The following is a 14,633-nucleotide window of genomic DNA, read 5'->3' as shown; positions in this document are numbered from 1 at the left end:
CAAGCATCTGTCTTTACCTTATCTTCTCTCCCTGGGGTTGGGCGTAAAGTCACAGTCACAGTAGTTGTAGGGTTTTAGGGTTTGTTTAAAAACCTAACGCAACATAGGCCATCTATGCTATCTATCTCCAGTTAACCTAACAGTCATTCATTATGAAAAAGCAACTGTTTTACCAAGTTATGATGTATAGAACTTTATATCGGCATGCCTGACGCCAAAGCTTACGTAGCGTAATCACTGACCCAAGTTTGGAATCTAGAAAGAGAAGTCGCTCTGCTGTAACATGTGTCGTGAGCCAGAGGTCAGCACACTCTGACCCAGCTCCAGCCCACTGTCGGACTTTTGTTAACAAAACATTCTACTGGGGAATCAGCCTGGCCGATCATTGAGTTACCATCAAAGGCAGTGGATGTAACCTTCCTCATTCTGCGACCCTCTAATACAGTGCCTCATGCTGTGGTGAACCCTAACCATAACATTTTTGTTGCTGCTTCCTAACTGTAACTTTGCTACTGGTACGAGTCATAATGCAAATATCGCATGTGTTTTCTGATGGTCTTAGGCAACTCCTGTGAAAGAGTCGCTCCACCCACAAGGAGTCACAACCCACAGGTTGAGAACCCTGATCTAAAGTGTTATTCACAACACAATGGCTTGTAAGAAGCAGTCACAGTCACCGCACAGCCCACGAAACTAAATAGGAAAAGATAAAAAAAAACAAAATGGCTTCTCCTTTGCTACCAGTTGACATGAGGGTTTGGTGGACACGCTTAGAGGAGTTCCGGGTTCTTGTGTCTTGGAAAAAGAATTGGAAAGAGTGAGGCAGGGAGTGGCGATAAAGGTGAGAGAATTTATTAGGAAAGAATACACTTCCATGGGAAAAAGGGCAGGAGCAAAGGGAAAGGTCTCAGCTCATCAGGTTCCCGTGTCCGATGGCCTGGATGTTACATCGGTAACAAGGAGAGGGCTTTTTCAATCATCTCCCTACCACAGGCCGTATAGCACGTGCTCTGTCATGTGACCTTGTCCTGTATTACATGTCTCATTAGCATCTTAAATCTTCATGCAGGGGCGTGTGATTTAGTAGCATAATGAGCCAAGGTGTGATGGAGCACTCTAATGGGGCACCCTGGGGCACGGCTGGCCTGAGCCCGTGACTCCAGCCACTTAGGGCTTTTTGTTTTTGGTAGGAATTTCTCCAATTTTGCTCTTTGCCAATTTGTCTTGTGCACGTGCTAGCTTTCAAAAACTTTAGGACCACACGCTCCCCTCCCCTCTGCCCCAACCTGGATAAGCTGCAACTTGTTCTTTGAAGCAACATCATTTTGATCCTGCAGCTGAGACAATGTCCCTCAAACCCTCTGGCCTGATGTTAGGTGCAACTGCTAAGCTCCAGGCTCTGTTCTTTGACAAAATAGTCTTTACTTCTCCTTGGTCCTCGGATCTCACTCTGGCCTCCCAATGGCTCCCGGGGTCTTCGCGATTCCTGCTGAACGAGAGCGTAGAACAGAGGTCCAGCACTGTTTATATAGAATACTGAGTCACTCTCAAGGATTCCCCAGGTGCCAAGATTGAGAAGAGCTGTTCAGAGTGTAATGGTGGACAGTGGCTAGGAAGATGCCTGTACAGGGTGTACACTTACAGGGTGGGAGGAGACAATAGTGAAGGGACCTTCGTGCCACCCCGCATGTTTCTGCAGCCTTCACGATATCCCTTAACGTTTCTTTCCAGAGTGGCAGTTTCCTAATCAGATGACTGACAGGCCCATTTGGATTAACCCTTAAGAGAGAGGGCAATGGACTGACCTGTTATGTCCAGAAGGCATCTTGCTACATAGTAATCTTATAAATTTCCTGGCTACCCAGAAAATCATGTCTCCCACCCAGGGCCAGAGATATAACTCAGATCCCATTCTTTTGACAAAGAAGAAGGAAGAGGAGGAAGAGGAGGAGGAGAAGAAAGAGAAGGAGAAGGAGGAAGAGAAGGAGGAGGAGGAGAAGAAGGAGAAGAAGGAGAAGGAGGAAGAGAAGGAGGAGGAGGCGGAGAAGGAGAAGAAGGAGGAAGAGAAGGAGGAGGAGGAGGAGAAGGAGAAGAAGGAGAAGGAGGAAGAGGAGGAAGAGGAGGAGGAGGAGGAGAAGGAGAAGGAGAAGAAGGAGAAGGAGAAGGAGAAGAGGAAGAGGAAGAGGAAGAGGAAGAAGAAAGAGAAAGTCTATGCTTTTCTGAGAGGAGGAAAGTGGGTTTCAGCAAAGCCCCACGCCCTCCACCTTCCTCCATCCCTCCTGTTCATAAACTATTTTAAAACTTAAGGCAGGCACAATTGCAGTGCACCCTCTCCTCTCACAAGGTGTTTCGAATCCTAAGGAGGACAGTTGCTATGCTCCCATCTTCCTTTATGCAATCCCATTTTTTCACTTACAAAATTTAATCCATTACCAGGGACACAGAATGTGGCCCCAAAGCCGATCATGGCTTGGGAGTCATTCTCCATGAATACCCTTTGGCGGGTACTTACCATTCTGCTATCTTAGCACAGCGACACAATCATGAAGGCAAGCAGGGTCTGCACGCTGGGCATTCATTTGCCTTTCCAGTGGCTTTGCTCTGAAGAACGTGCAAAGACTGTTGAGCCCGAGCTGTGATCCTCCCTAAGTGTCTCCTCGTCCTGTAAGACTAGTTTCTCAATAGTGTCTTCTGTCTCAAGAGACTCCGGTTTAGAGGTTGTTTTTTTATTCTGCTTTGAGGATGAGGGGGTGACCGTGTACCTGAGTGGAACCTTTAACTGTCTCTACCACACACACGGCATAGACTGATAACTCACTTTCTGGTACCAGAAGGCATCTCATCCTACTCCTTTTGAGGGGTGAACTGAAACTATGGAGGCAGATGGAGGGATTAAAATCTGAGCAGGGAAACCAGGCCCAAGAGCTTAACAGACATACCAGACCAAGGAATGGGTATAACCCCTCATCTGGACCCTACAGAGTGGCGGGTGCCCAACATTGTCACAGAGACAACCCCCCTGGCTTGTCATCTGATTTCATGGTCTCTGTGTCAGAGCCTGATGCAGAGAACTCCCAATCTCCCAGGGCTTCTTCAGCTCAGCTCAACCCCCACTACTGGCATAGGCTACCCCACTTCCCTGTTAGCCCATCTTTCCTTCAGCTCCTTCCTCTGCATCCAATACTGCCCTTTTACCTTTCTGGCTCAACTTGGCTGGGCTCATTATCATCATTAAAGGTCCTACTTGCATTTGCATCCACCTCTCAGCTTCTCGTGAACTACACTGTAGCCTCTTAGCCCTTGAGAGGCACTCTGTAACCCACATATAAACATGCAGAGAGAGATCTACTGTATGGTGTAGTGTGTGTGATGTGAGAGTAATTAAGTTTGGAATAAAGGACCTGTGTTCACATCCGCCAGGGTTACAAAGGAAAACGGAAATATCTGGCAAATTGCTGCCATCAAAATCATCACGTCTGTCTGTCTGTCCATTTAAAAGACAGCTAAAGATTGTGGAAAGGGCATCATGATTTCTAAGGGTTGAATTTTAAAATTTCAAGAATAATAACAACAAAGGAAAATAAAAGAGAACTACAGGCTAGTTCTACCAGCCTGTTTCTCTAGCGTCTAAACTTCCTAGCTGACGCTCATATTTGATCCAATAGCACTTTACACCTCTCTCTCTATTATCTGCTCGGCTAGAAGAAACCGACGGAAAAAAGGGATCAAAATTAATCCTGGTCAGGTTCAATAGCTGGGTTGTAGTTGTTTTCGCTTTTCTTAACCAAGTCACTTGGCTTCAGTTCCCCAAGTCATGGGAGCTTAGTCCAAGCTGGATCCTCTTCACTCGCATCCCCAGAGCTCATATCCTGTTTTTCACTCATTCTCCTGATTTTAGCAGATGTTGTCTATTAATATGTCTGAGAACTTAGGATGTTTCAATTATGCCCCAAAGAACTGGGCTATTTGCACTCTTTGTGTTTCTAAAAAAATTTACTATTCACTCGTAACCTTCTAGAGTATTACCATCAAAATAAGGTACAAATTGGAAAACACGGAATGAATGACCTCTCTAGCGCCCGGACCCCACGCAGACCCTGTGCAGACCCTATGCAGTCCCCATGCTGACCCCGTGCGGACCCTGTGTAGTCCCCGTGCAGACCCTTTGTAGACCCTGTGTGGACCCTGTGCAGTCCCCGTGCTGACCCAGTGCAGACCCTGTGCAGACCCCATGCAGTCCCCGTGCAGACCCAGTGCAGACCCAGTGCAGACCCTGTGTAGACCCTGTGCGGATCCCGTGTGGATCCTGTGCGCTGATTGATGTAGGTTCCACCCTGGAGGCAAAAGTGATTAAAGGATTTTGAGCACAGGAAGACAAAGTGATGGCCTTTGAATCAGACTGATAAACGACCCTGCTAAGGCAGGGTGTCCTTCTCTAGCAGAGAAATCATTGTGGCTTCTTTCCCATTATTCCACACAGGGCAACACAGGCAGGTTCAGAAACCTAGAAAGAAGGCCCAAGGAGCCAAAGGGAAATTGACAACGGGGAAGGACAAAGCGCTCATCACACGCTCTAGAAGAAGCCTTGCTGTTCATCCCGAATTTCAGTTAGTTATGTTCAGTGATCCAAGAACCATAGTAACCCAATCTATAACTACTGCATTTGACAACTAAAAGTGTGTGCATATATTACACACCCACATGCACATGCGCACACACACACACACACACACACACAAACATGCACACACACGTGGACACACACACACACACACATGCACACACACACACACACACAAGCACACTTGTCATTTTCCCTATCTTCCCATTCTTCTTCCTAAGAAAAGTTCCTGTTCTATGGCTAGGGATTTAGAGGCTTTTTTTTTTTTCTGAGAAAATAGGGCAGAGCACTCGCTCATAGATGAACTAGAAGAACAAACTGGCTGCGCTGACCACTAACTGAAGCACAAAGCAGAGGAGAGCAGGAACAGTACCTGGGCTCTGACAGTTTAGGAAAGCCAGGTGTGGTTGTAGGAAGATACTGAGGGGCACCTAAGGAAAACGCTGGTTAGGAATGAGGTGAATGCAGAAAGGCATCTCACATGGTTCTGCGTTGGAATAAGTTGATCTCACAGAGTGCCTCTGGACCAAAGTTGTCTTTCAACTATTTTAACTTCAGGGGAGGCCCTTCTTTGAACGTACTGTCACGCTAAAGGGGGCTGTGGGCCAAGTACGACACAGGTTATTGGCATCAGAGGAGGGCCACCCCAGAATCTGAAAGATCCATTTTCAAAAAGTGTACTTGGAATTCTTGCCAAAGAGACGGGAGCAGAGGTGTTATTTTCTTTACAGCCAGGTCCATAAGATATCAAGTAAAAGTCTCTCTCAGTCTTCTACACTCACATCACAGGATTCAGTAGGAAAAGTCTGGGGAAAGATAAAGGAAAAACAAGATCAAGAAAAAAAAAAAGTCCAGACACAGAAACAATAAGAAATGATGGTCCAGTCAGCGTCTACACTGAATGGCACAGCAGATCTTTGTGTTCTGTTGTGTCTTAAGACAAAAAGAATCACACAAATTAATCAACCAAAGCATGAAGGGTAAATCAAGCAATTCAGCAGACCGAGAGATGGAAACCACAAAAAGGATGGGGAAAAAAAAAGTCTGCTTTGCTTGGCAAAAAGTTATGTCTGATGCATGATAAATCTGAATTATTTTAACCATTTATTACCAAAATGGCATTACTTGAAGCAAATAGTCACTCAAGCTATTTGCAAGTGAGGAATGTTTGGAAACACAAAGCAAGACCTGCAAAGAAGCCAGAAGCCAACTCCTTGTAAAATAGGTCTTGAGGTCTCCAGTTTGAGTTTGTAGAGGTTGTGTGGAAGCAATGAGGATTAGGGCGCGTTGTTCCTTCTCTTCTAAGCATAGTGATGAATTTGCCCCTGAACAGATATCCTATCCCACCCATAATTCAGAAACGACAGTTGGATGGAGCCGAGAACACGGAGCACAGCCTCCTACAGCCCTCGACTGCTCAAGGAGTTGTGCTTTATTCTAGAATCTGACCATGTGGAAGGGAAGCAGATGTGAGAAAGAGAGACATTCAAACACCGAATCTTCAGTAAGCAAGCACATCTAAGGAAAGGCGGAGATGGACTATTTTAAACCTTAACAGCCACCATAAAAGAAAGCCAATTTTGAACGTGTCTGTCCCATGCACTAAGCACCAGATCTCAGCTCTGCGCTGTTTGGCAGCTCCCAGCAGAATACCACAGCAAGACACTTACATTATCCCACAAGTATCAAAACAATAGGGTTGTGGTCTTACTTAATCAGTAGGACCTGCCAATGAGCGAACACACGGGGAACTCTTTCCTTCCCCAGGTCCCCCCACCCCACCCCCAAAGGGGGATGGAATGAAATCCCTAATGGTCACAGCCCCAGAGAATGACAAAATGCTGGGATGACTGCCAGTTGCTGACTCTGGGCATCCATAAAGAAAGTTCAGGTGATGTCATCTTCATGTGCTAAAAGGAACCATGGTTTCTCTCTGATCCCATACTGCCCACAAGAGAGACTCACAATCAACAGTAAGCTCACTCCAGTTTCACTCTATTTTATTTATACATCATGATCTCACAACTGTAAAACAAAGGTAGCAGATAAGTTATCACTTTTATAAACAAGCAAGCCTAGTAGGGTAAGCTGTCCATGGACATTTCTCTACATCTATCAATGACCACCCCAGCCTAGAAATCCAGATGTCCAGGCTAGCGTCTGTCTCACAAGTCTACAAGGTTTCCTAAAGCTTTCCCTCCATTCAAGGAAAGAGTAGATTGTTTGTTTGGGATGTTGTTGTTGTTGTTGTTGTTTGTTTTGTTGTGGTATGAGTCCCAGTTAAGACTCACTATACCAGAAAAACATAAAAGCAACATTAACTCTTAAATTATTCAGGAAGTAAATAAGCCTATTAAGAACCACACTCGAAAAGAGTGATTCACACTATTATTAGAAATCCCTACCATAAATTTAAAAACCTCTAATTATACTAAAATTCCATCATTTCCAGCCAATAAGCAATGAAGGGGATTCCTTCACACCCATACAGGTGTTAGTGTAACTTGAAGTCCAATAGCAATGAACACCAGATCAGCTGTCTGTCGGTTAGGAGATATGAAAATACACATCACCCTATAATCAGCCATTAACCACTACCACAGGGCAAGGACATCCTCAACATGTAGCCACCCTGCCACAACCCAGTTCACGCAGGTGACATGTGGCCTTCCAGTTTATGAAAGGACTGCTAAGTTCTGGAGACCTCTCAGTTTGTAGAGCTGCAAGGTAGGTTAAGTTGGATTATCCTAGAAAGAGAGCACAGGGTAGCTGCTCCCTAGAACCAAAAACAAACGCAAAGGCCAATTTAGGAATGTACACACACTCTTCTTAATTCCCAACTTTTAGAGAACATATAGTTAACCACTCTGAATACTCTAAGGGTGAGCTTTATAGTCAGTGAAAAATAGGGCCAAGGATATCTATTGAAGATCAACACAATGGAAGTACCACTGGTCCATCACTTGTCCATCCTTACACGATGGATGATACGATGCCAAATGAAGCTAATGTGGTGCCTGGCATTCTTTTTACAGACTTCAAAACATGTCAGAAATGCCACTCTTAAGCTAAACACTTCTTGGGATACTGTCACCACACGGCATGGTAGGAGAAATTATTGTTTCATTCATTTTTGTAGTTTATTTTTTATTACATGTGTATGTGAGTGTGTATGTACTATGGGGATCAGTGTATATCATTCATGTAGAGGTCAGAGAACAACTGAATGGAATTGATTCTTTCCTTTTGTCTTTAAGAGGATTTCTGGGATCGGATTCATGCCATGGCACGAATAGCAAGCGCCTTTACCCATGGAGCCATCTCTCCAGTCCCTCATTGTTTCAGGAAGCAGTATGATTGAATGATAGTGGTACATATGCAAAAAAAGAGATGCTTTAAGAGTTAACTAGAAACCACAATATCTTACTATTAGGTTGAATCACTCATTCAGAAATTGGACTCCTTCCTGGAATACTCATCCCAAAGAGAAAATTGTTCTTGGATTAAAAATCTGGGTAGAATAATGCTTTCTGGAGGAGCACACTCTAGGCTGTCTTGGGTCATACAGTATTTTGAAATGCAAATCTGTCTCTGAGAGATTGCTCAGTATAAACCCATCTCCTTTCTAGAAAAAAAAGAAATGACAAATGTTGTTACAAGACCGTACTTGAAGGGATCATCTTCCAGCAGCTATGATCCTTGGTGACCACCAGCAAGAAATCGGTCAACTAGACAAGAAGGGACCAGAGCTGTGACCACAGTTTAACTAGGAAAGGGGCCAGTGACTTTATCAAGCATATCATTCTCCTGCCACGACTCACTCTGGGCTTGCATTAAGCTCTGGAATGACACATGACCAATGATAATTCAAGACTTTTCTCTGGTTGTACAGGGTAGAAATTACAACGGCTGGTTCCAAGCCTAAAATAAAGAACTGATCCAGTTTTGTTGAGTTGGAAAAAAAAAAGTCATTGTTGGCTCATGTAAAAGATCACAGTTTAGTCTAATAGGATGAAGAAATTGACCTTGAGTAAAAACAAAATATATAATGTATTTTTAGTGTAGGAAATGCCGTGTTTCTGTCATCATTTAATGGGACCAACTTAACCTTAAATAAATGTCATTCTGTTAATAAATATGTTGGAACCAGGCTGGCAAGGAGAGTTTGAGAAATCCCCCAAGCTTCGTTGGCTTTTGTATTAAATGATTTACCTTCATGGGGAAAATTAGTTGGGTACAAAAGCATGGGAATTTGTTTGCTATTGGACATTTGCCCTAAGCACATTTTGCAAAGAAAAGTCATTTGTGTATGGAAAAACAATATTCTAGTCAGGAGAAAAGCGCCTGTGTGTTTTGCAACCAACAGAATACTTACAGAGCTCTGGCTTGCTTGCCAATGTTACGAGGAGTCTTTAAAAAGTTAAAATAGCAGAGATTATAGAGCCCACATGTTGGCTGACCTGTTTGTTGTCCTTTCTGGAAGAGCTATGAGAGCTGAGGGTGCGCAGTGGGGTGGGGCTCCAGTAGGTGGGTCACAGGGAGTTGGGTTCACATTTGGTTGTTTTCCATAATTCCATTAAATGAGAACTGATGGAAGCCCTGGAATAAGACTGGGAACATCTTCCTGGCACTTCTGAACAGGAGTCACTTGACCAAGAATTATCCCATGACACAATCCCGGAAATAACAGTATGCTGGAGCCTGAGATTGTCGTCGCAGTAAAGCGCTGTGTGTCTATACCAAGAGGGCTGCGCCTACCTCCCTGACCACCTCCCCTCTCCCACAGCAGGGTGTCTGGGTCACAAGGCTGTGGTCTTCCTGCCTTCTCCTTACCCCCTCGTTGTATTTGTGTCCCTCTTCAGCTCCCATCTAAAAGTCCAACCCACCCCCTCGTTAGAGCCTCATTGTCCTTCTGACCTTCACAGGCATGACCATTCATAGACACACATACACTTTTTTAAGTTTAAAATGTTATCGTTTAAAATATTGTGTTAACATAGGCAAATATACAAAGTAATAGTGAGTCCATAGAGGCACATGACATACTTAGATCATTAACTCCCTCTATTATTCTGTCTTAACCTTCCTGTGTCCCCTTCCCAGATCCATAGAAATCCTCCTATACTTTCATATCTTCCTCCCCCTCCCAGCTTCCGCGTATGAGAGAAAACATGAGCGATTTGCTTTGTGGGACTTATTCAACATTTTAATAACGTTTATACGTCATGTTCTCAGTCTGAAATTGTGTGCACCCTTCAGCTTCTTAAAAATCACCAAGAGTTTCCTTTCGAAGTCAACTATCTGTTTCTAGCACTAACATGTGGCTGCCATCTTTGGCCAGTTTTATGGGAAAGATTGTTTCAAGCATTGATTTTGCATTTTGGGTTGTTTTTGTTTGTTTGTTTGTTTGTGTGTTTTTGTTTTTTCTTTTTGTTTCAGTGACCCCGGCAGGCATTTAAAACATATACTTTAGTTCCTCACAGTCCAAATACTTTTTAAGGGGTAATTTTGGCCTAGTAATGTTGCCTAGCAACATAGGAAGCATGCTGCCTTCCAGAGATGTTGACTGAAGGTCTGGGCACCAGAGTGAAGAGAGAATTCCAGCACCATATCTGATTGGCTGTGTACACCAGCGCCTTGGATTTGGTTCTGCGAGTTAAGAGAGCATACCAGAAATACTTGCTTCAAAATCTTTAAGACAGATACCTATTTCCCCGTCAACCTAAGAGGTCCTTGAGGATCACGCAGAGCCTTTGCAAACTTATGTCTCTTTAGCATCTTAGCCCTGTGCCAGGGGCATCGTGAACTCCGAGGAAGTGGATCTTGACTAAAGGGAAACTGAATAATTCCACTGCAGAATGACAAAGCCTGGGATTGTAACAGCTGAAGCCATGTTACCCAGGCCAGTAAGGAGGAGGGAGGGAAGGAATTCACTTCAAAAACATGAAAACCTTTGTACCCCTTCTGTCTGTGGCCTCACTCGGCATGTTTTTCTTGAATCCATCCATTGGTAGATGGCTGTTTCTTTATTTTAGTTTATTATTTTAATCATTTAGTATTCATTTTTAATACGTATGGGTGTTTTGCATGCACGCAGTTCTGTGCACCACCTGCGTTCAATGCGGGAGGAGGCCACAAGAAGGAATCCCCTGGACCTGGAGTTACAGATGGATGTGAGCTGCCATGGAGGTGCTGAAAACTGAACCCGGATCCTCTGTAAAAGCAGCCGGCATGCTTAAGTGCTGACTCGTCCATCTTTGCATTTCTGAGGAATGAATTTGTTAGTTCTGCCTCTGTTCTAGATGTGAACAGTTAGAAATCAATCATTTGCTGCTATTGGATGGTAGAATAGATAAGGTCAAATAGATAAACCAGAGACAGGATGGCAGCTTGTACCCACCCTTTTCCCTTTTTTGTCTTCCTGACAATCATAGGATGATAATGCTTTGAGCCTTCAAGAAATATTGCAGGAGGTCTGGGGATATCTCTCAACTTGTAAAGATCTTGCCATGCAGGCAGAAGAACTGGAGTTTAGATCTACAACACTTCTGTAAAAAAGCCAGGTAGGTGTGGATGCACATGGAAGGCTAAAACAAGGGATGCCTGGGGCAAGCTGGCAAGCTAGACTAGCCAAATCAGAGAGCTTAGGGTTCAGCTGGATATCTTGCCTCAGTAAATAAAGTGGAGATCAACTGAAAAAGATAACCTGTATCATTATCTGGCTTCTACATATACACCTGGACATACATGCACTTCAACACGCATACACACACACACACCACACATGCATACACACACATACAAACACACTGCAATGCAAACAATATAGGAAGTCCACCGCACATGAAATAATTCTTAATTTTGTTGAACTTAGAATAATTATTTAAAACCTAAAAACCAACCCTCTTTCAAGAGGGATAACCTCGGATATGAATCTTGGCATTACCCCTTTTAATACAATTTGAGCTCTCAGCTTCTCCAACCTGTAAAATAAGAATAACATTTATGCTTGAGGTTTTTTGCCATGATGGTAAGTAATATGCACAAAATGTTTGATAATGGCATTTAGTAACTCAGACAGCAATCCGGACAGAGCCCGTGTACAGGGTCCTGCAGAGGACAGAGCCTGTGTACAGGGTCCTGCAGAGGACAAAGCCCATGTACAGGGTCCTGCAGAGGACAAAGCAGAAAGGTTAAAGCCTAGAAAGGGTTAAGAACTTGACCATGAGGAGAATGGGAACCCAAAGTTTGGTCTTATTTGATTTTTACAATTTCTTTATTCTGCACTATTCAGTAATTTTCAAAGCCTCCGAAATCCTGCCCCTTCCTCTGTAAGCTGGTGATGATATGCCCAGCCTGTTCACCGGGAGTAAATATGACAATGTTTGCCTGGTGTGTGACAGACATGGATCTCTCCTTCCTCTGTCCACCTTTGACAATAATCTTTATTACAGTATTTCCCACCTATACGTTCCCTGTACAGAAGGCTTCTTAATTTTCTGAAATGCATAATTGATTTGCAGGAAGTAAAACTTGAATGTGGCTCCAGCCAGCACTTTAAGAAGTGAGCTGCGAGGGGAGGGAGGGGAGGAAGGAGGTATCAGCAATTTCCCTGGGGCCAGACCACATCACCTCCAAGCCATGGCCTGTCAGTTATCCAGGGATGCAGAGCCCATCTGTATCCCTGATCCTGAATGCCTTGGTCAGTTAGTTCTCTGTAGAGTCACACAACCTCAGTCATCCTCAGACCTGGGGCTTGCCTTCCCTGAAACATTTATTTTACTAAAGCAACTGAAGGACTCTCAGGTCCACACAAACAATATTTGGCTTTTTTGCTTCCCTCATTTAAAGAATATTGCTTCAGCCACCAGGAATGTAATCGGCAGGGAAGCTGGGCACCGTCCTGTGTGGTTCCCTTGGGCTTAGGTCACCACCAGAAACTAAGGGGAAAATAGGGGACAGGGGGATTCGTTAACCCTTCCCATTCTCACATTGGCATAGATGCCAGCCACACCAAAATGGATCCTTACTCTGCGTGACTCCCAGAGACAAGTTGTACACTTCGAGGTGAAGCCCCCAGACTCAAAAATAGATAAAGAGGTGAAATGAGAAGAAGCTTAAAAAATAAATGTAAGTGATGAATGAAAACTGCCACCCATTCCTATTGCAGCGGCTTGAGTCCATGGAGACACTGAGAGAATTGTGACCAGGACCTAGTGACGGTGATGTCACAACTTAGGTGGTGTTATTTCCTGAAGCATGGAGAGCCAGAAAGATCTCTAAAGTTCTCTGTAAATATCAGGTTGCTCACAAGGCCTTAAGTACCTCCAAGCCCTGAGTCCTAGCCTTCCTACTAGAAAGCAGAAAGATCTAGGACCTGGGTGGATCGGTCCGAAGGGAAATTGCTTTCCAAGTTAGCCTGAGGTTCTAAATTCAGATCCCTAACCCGGTGTGAAAAAACCCAGGTGTGACAGCATGTGCCTGATCCTAGCCCTGGGAGCAGACAAGACAATCCCAGGATCTCACAGGTCAGCCATTATACCCAACTGCTGGCCTCCAGGTTTAGTGAGAGACCCTATCTTTACAAATGGTATGAAGAGTGGGAAGGGCTGCTCCGTGGCTACCGGAGGCTTCCACGGGTGAAGCCTGGCTGTGCACGCACCTCTAAAACGCATGTGCATAGACACATAAGTCAAATCATTTTTAAAAATAAGATCTGGAGAATATCACATCATTTCCCCTTTCATCCGCCACAGGGTCTGCCACATGTCAAGCAGTATGTTAGAATATGAAAGAGTGATGATGATGTAATATTATGCCGGGTAATCATGTCTATATAACTATGTCAGTGACTGAGAGCCGAGGCTCGCAATCTCCATCCGTGCCTTCACATTACTCAGCCTCCGAGAAGTTAGGTCTACAATTGGCTGACTGGGGCTGCCGGTGGGTAGAGGGGTGGTGTTGATAAGCACAGGGTTGCAGAGCCTCACACGGGGAAGAGCTAGATCTAGAAGCCCAGAAAGAAATCTCTGCTCCAAATCATTGGATTTTTCTTCCCAATCTGAAATACTCTTGACGTCTCTTTGCTCTTCCCCTTTGCCCTCAGAGAGGGTAACAGGACATCATGTACCCCTAGTGTGGTTGCTTTGGTCTCCTCCTTTGGTGATCTGAGCAGAAGGCCTGTGGGTCACAAAGTGGCTGAAACACAGCAATGGGGTGTAGTGTGCCCACCCCCCTTGAGATGCCATTGTCATTCTCTTGGTGGGCTTGGGCAATTAGAGCCTCTTGTATCTCTCTTAGCCATGCATGTAACTACAGAGGGTGATGTTTTATTAACTAAAATACACATAAGTGGGTGGGGAGAGATGGGAAGGGAAGAAAGGAAGGGGAGGGAGAAAGGAAGGGGAAGAGAGGGAGGAGAGGGGTGTAAGGGGGAGGGAAAAAGGGACGGGGAAGGGTTGGGGAGGGGAGAGGAAAGGAGAAGGGGAGGGGAGGGGTGTGGGAAAGGGAGAAAGAAGAGGAAAAAGGAAAAACTACAACAAAGGAATGGGAAAACAGGGCAGGGGAGGGAGAAAGGTAGGGGAGGAAGGCTATGGGTCACAACTTAAATTCTGAGATGTCTTTGTGTATGTGTTCTACTGGAGAGGTGAGTTCCCTTGCATTCTCATTCATTCTACCCCGTGTCTGCCTAGTTGAAACGACTGAGCTCTCTTCACAATACCTGAGACGGGAGCACCAGCCTTCCAGGGTTGTTTTATCAAATTGCTGGGGCTGAGTCCCCTGTGCCTCTGCGTCCCTGCGTCCCTGTGTCCCCCCATTCCCATCACATCCTTCCTGCTCTCAATGGGGCTTGGGGGAATCCTGCCGAGAGGGGCTCTGAAGGAAGGACCCTTGCTGGAATCCCTCTGCGTGTTTTTCTTTAGCTAAGGATTCTTAATACCAAACCATAAAAAGTACAAGTGCCAACTTATAATAATTCTACCCACAAACTATATTTAATCGCAGCGTAGTT

This window comes from Mastomys coucha, unplaced genomic scaffold (genome assembly GCF_008632895.1).
Source record: "Mastomys coucha isolate ucsf_1 unplaced genomic scaffold, UCSF_Mcou_1 pScaffold1, whole genome shotgun sequence".
Lineage (NCBI taxonomy): Eukaryota > Metazoa > Chordata > Mammalia > Rodentia > Muridae > Mastomys > Mastomys coucha.
The sequence above is the reverse complement of the archived record's forward strand: the minus strand, read 5'-3'. Positions refer to the sequence as shown.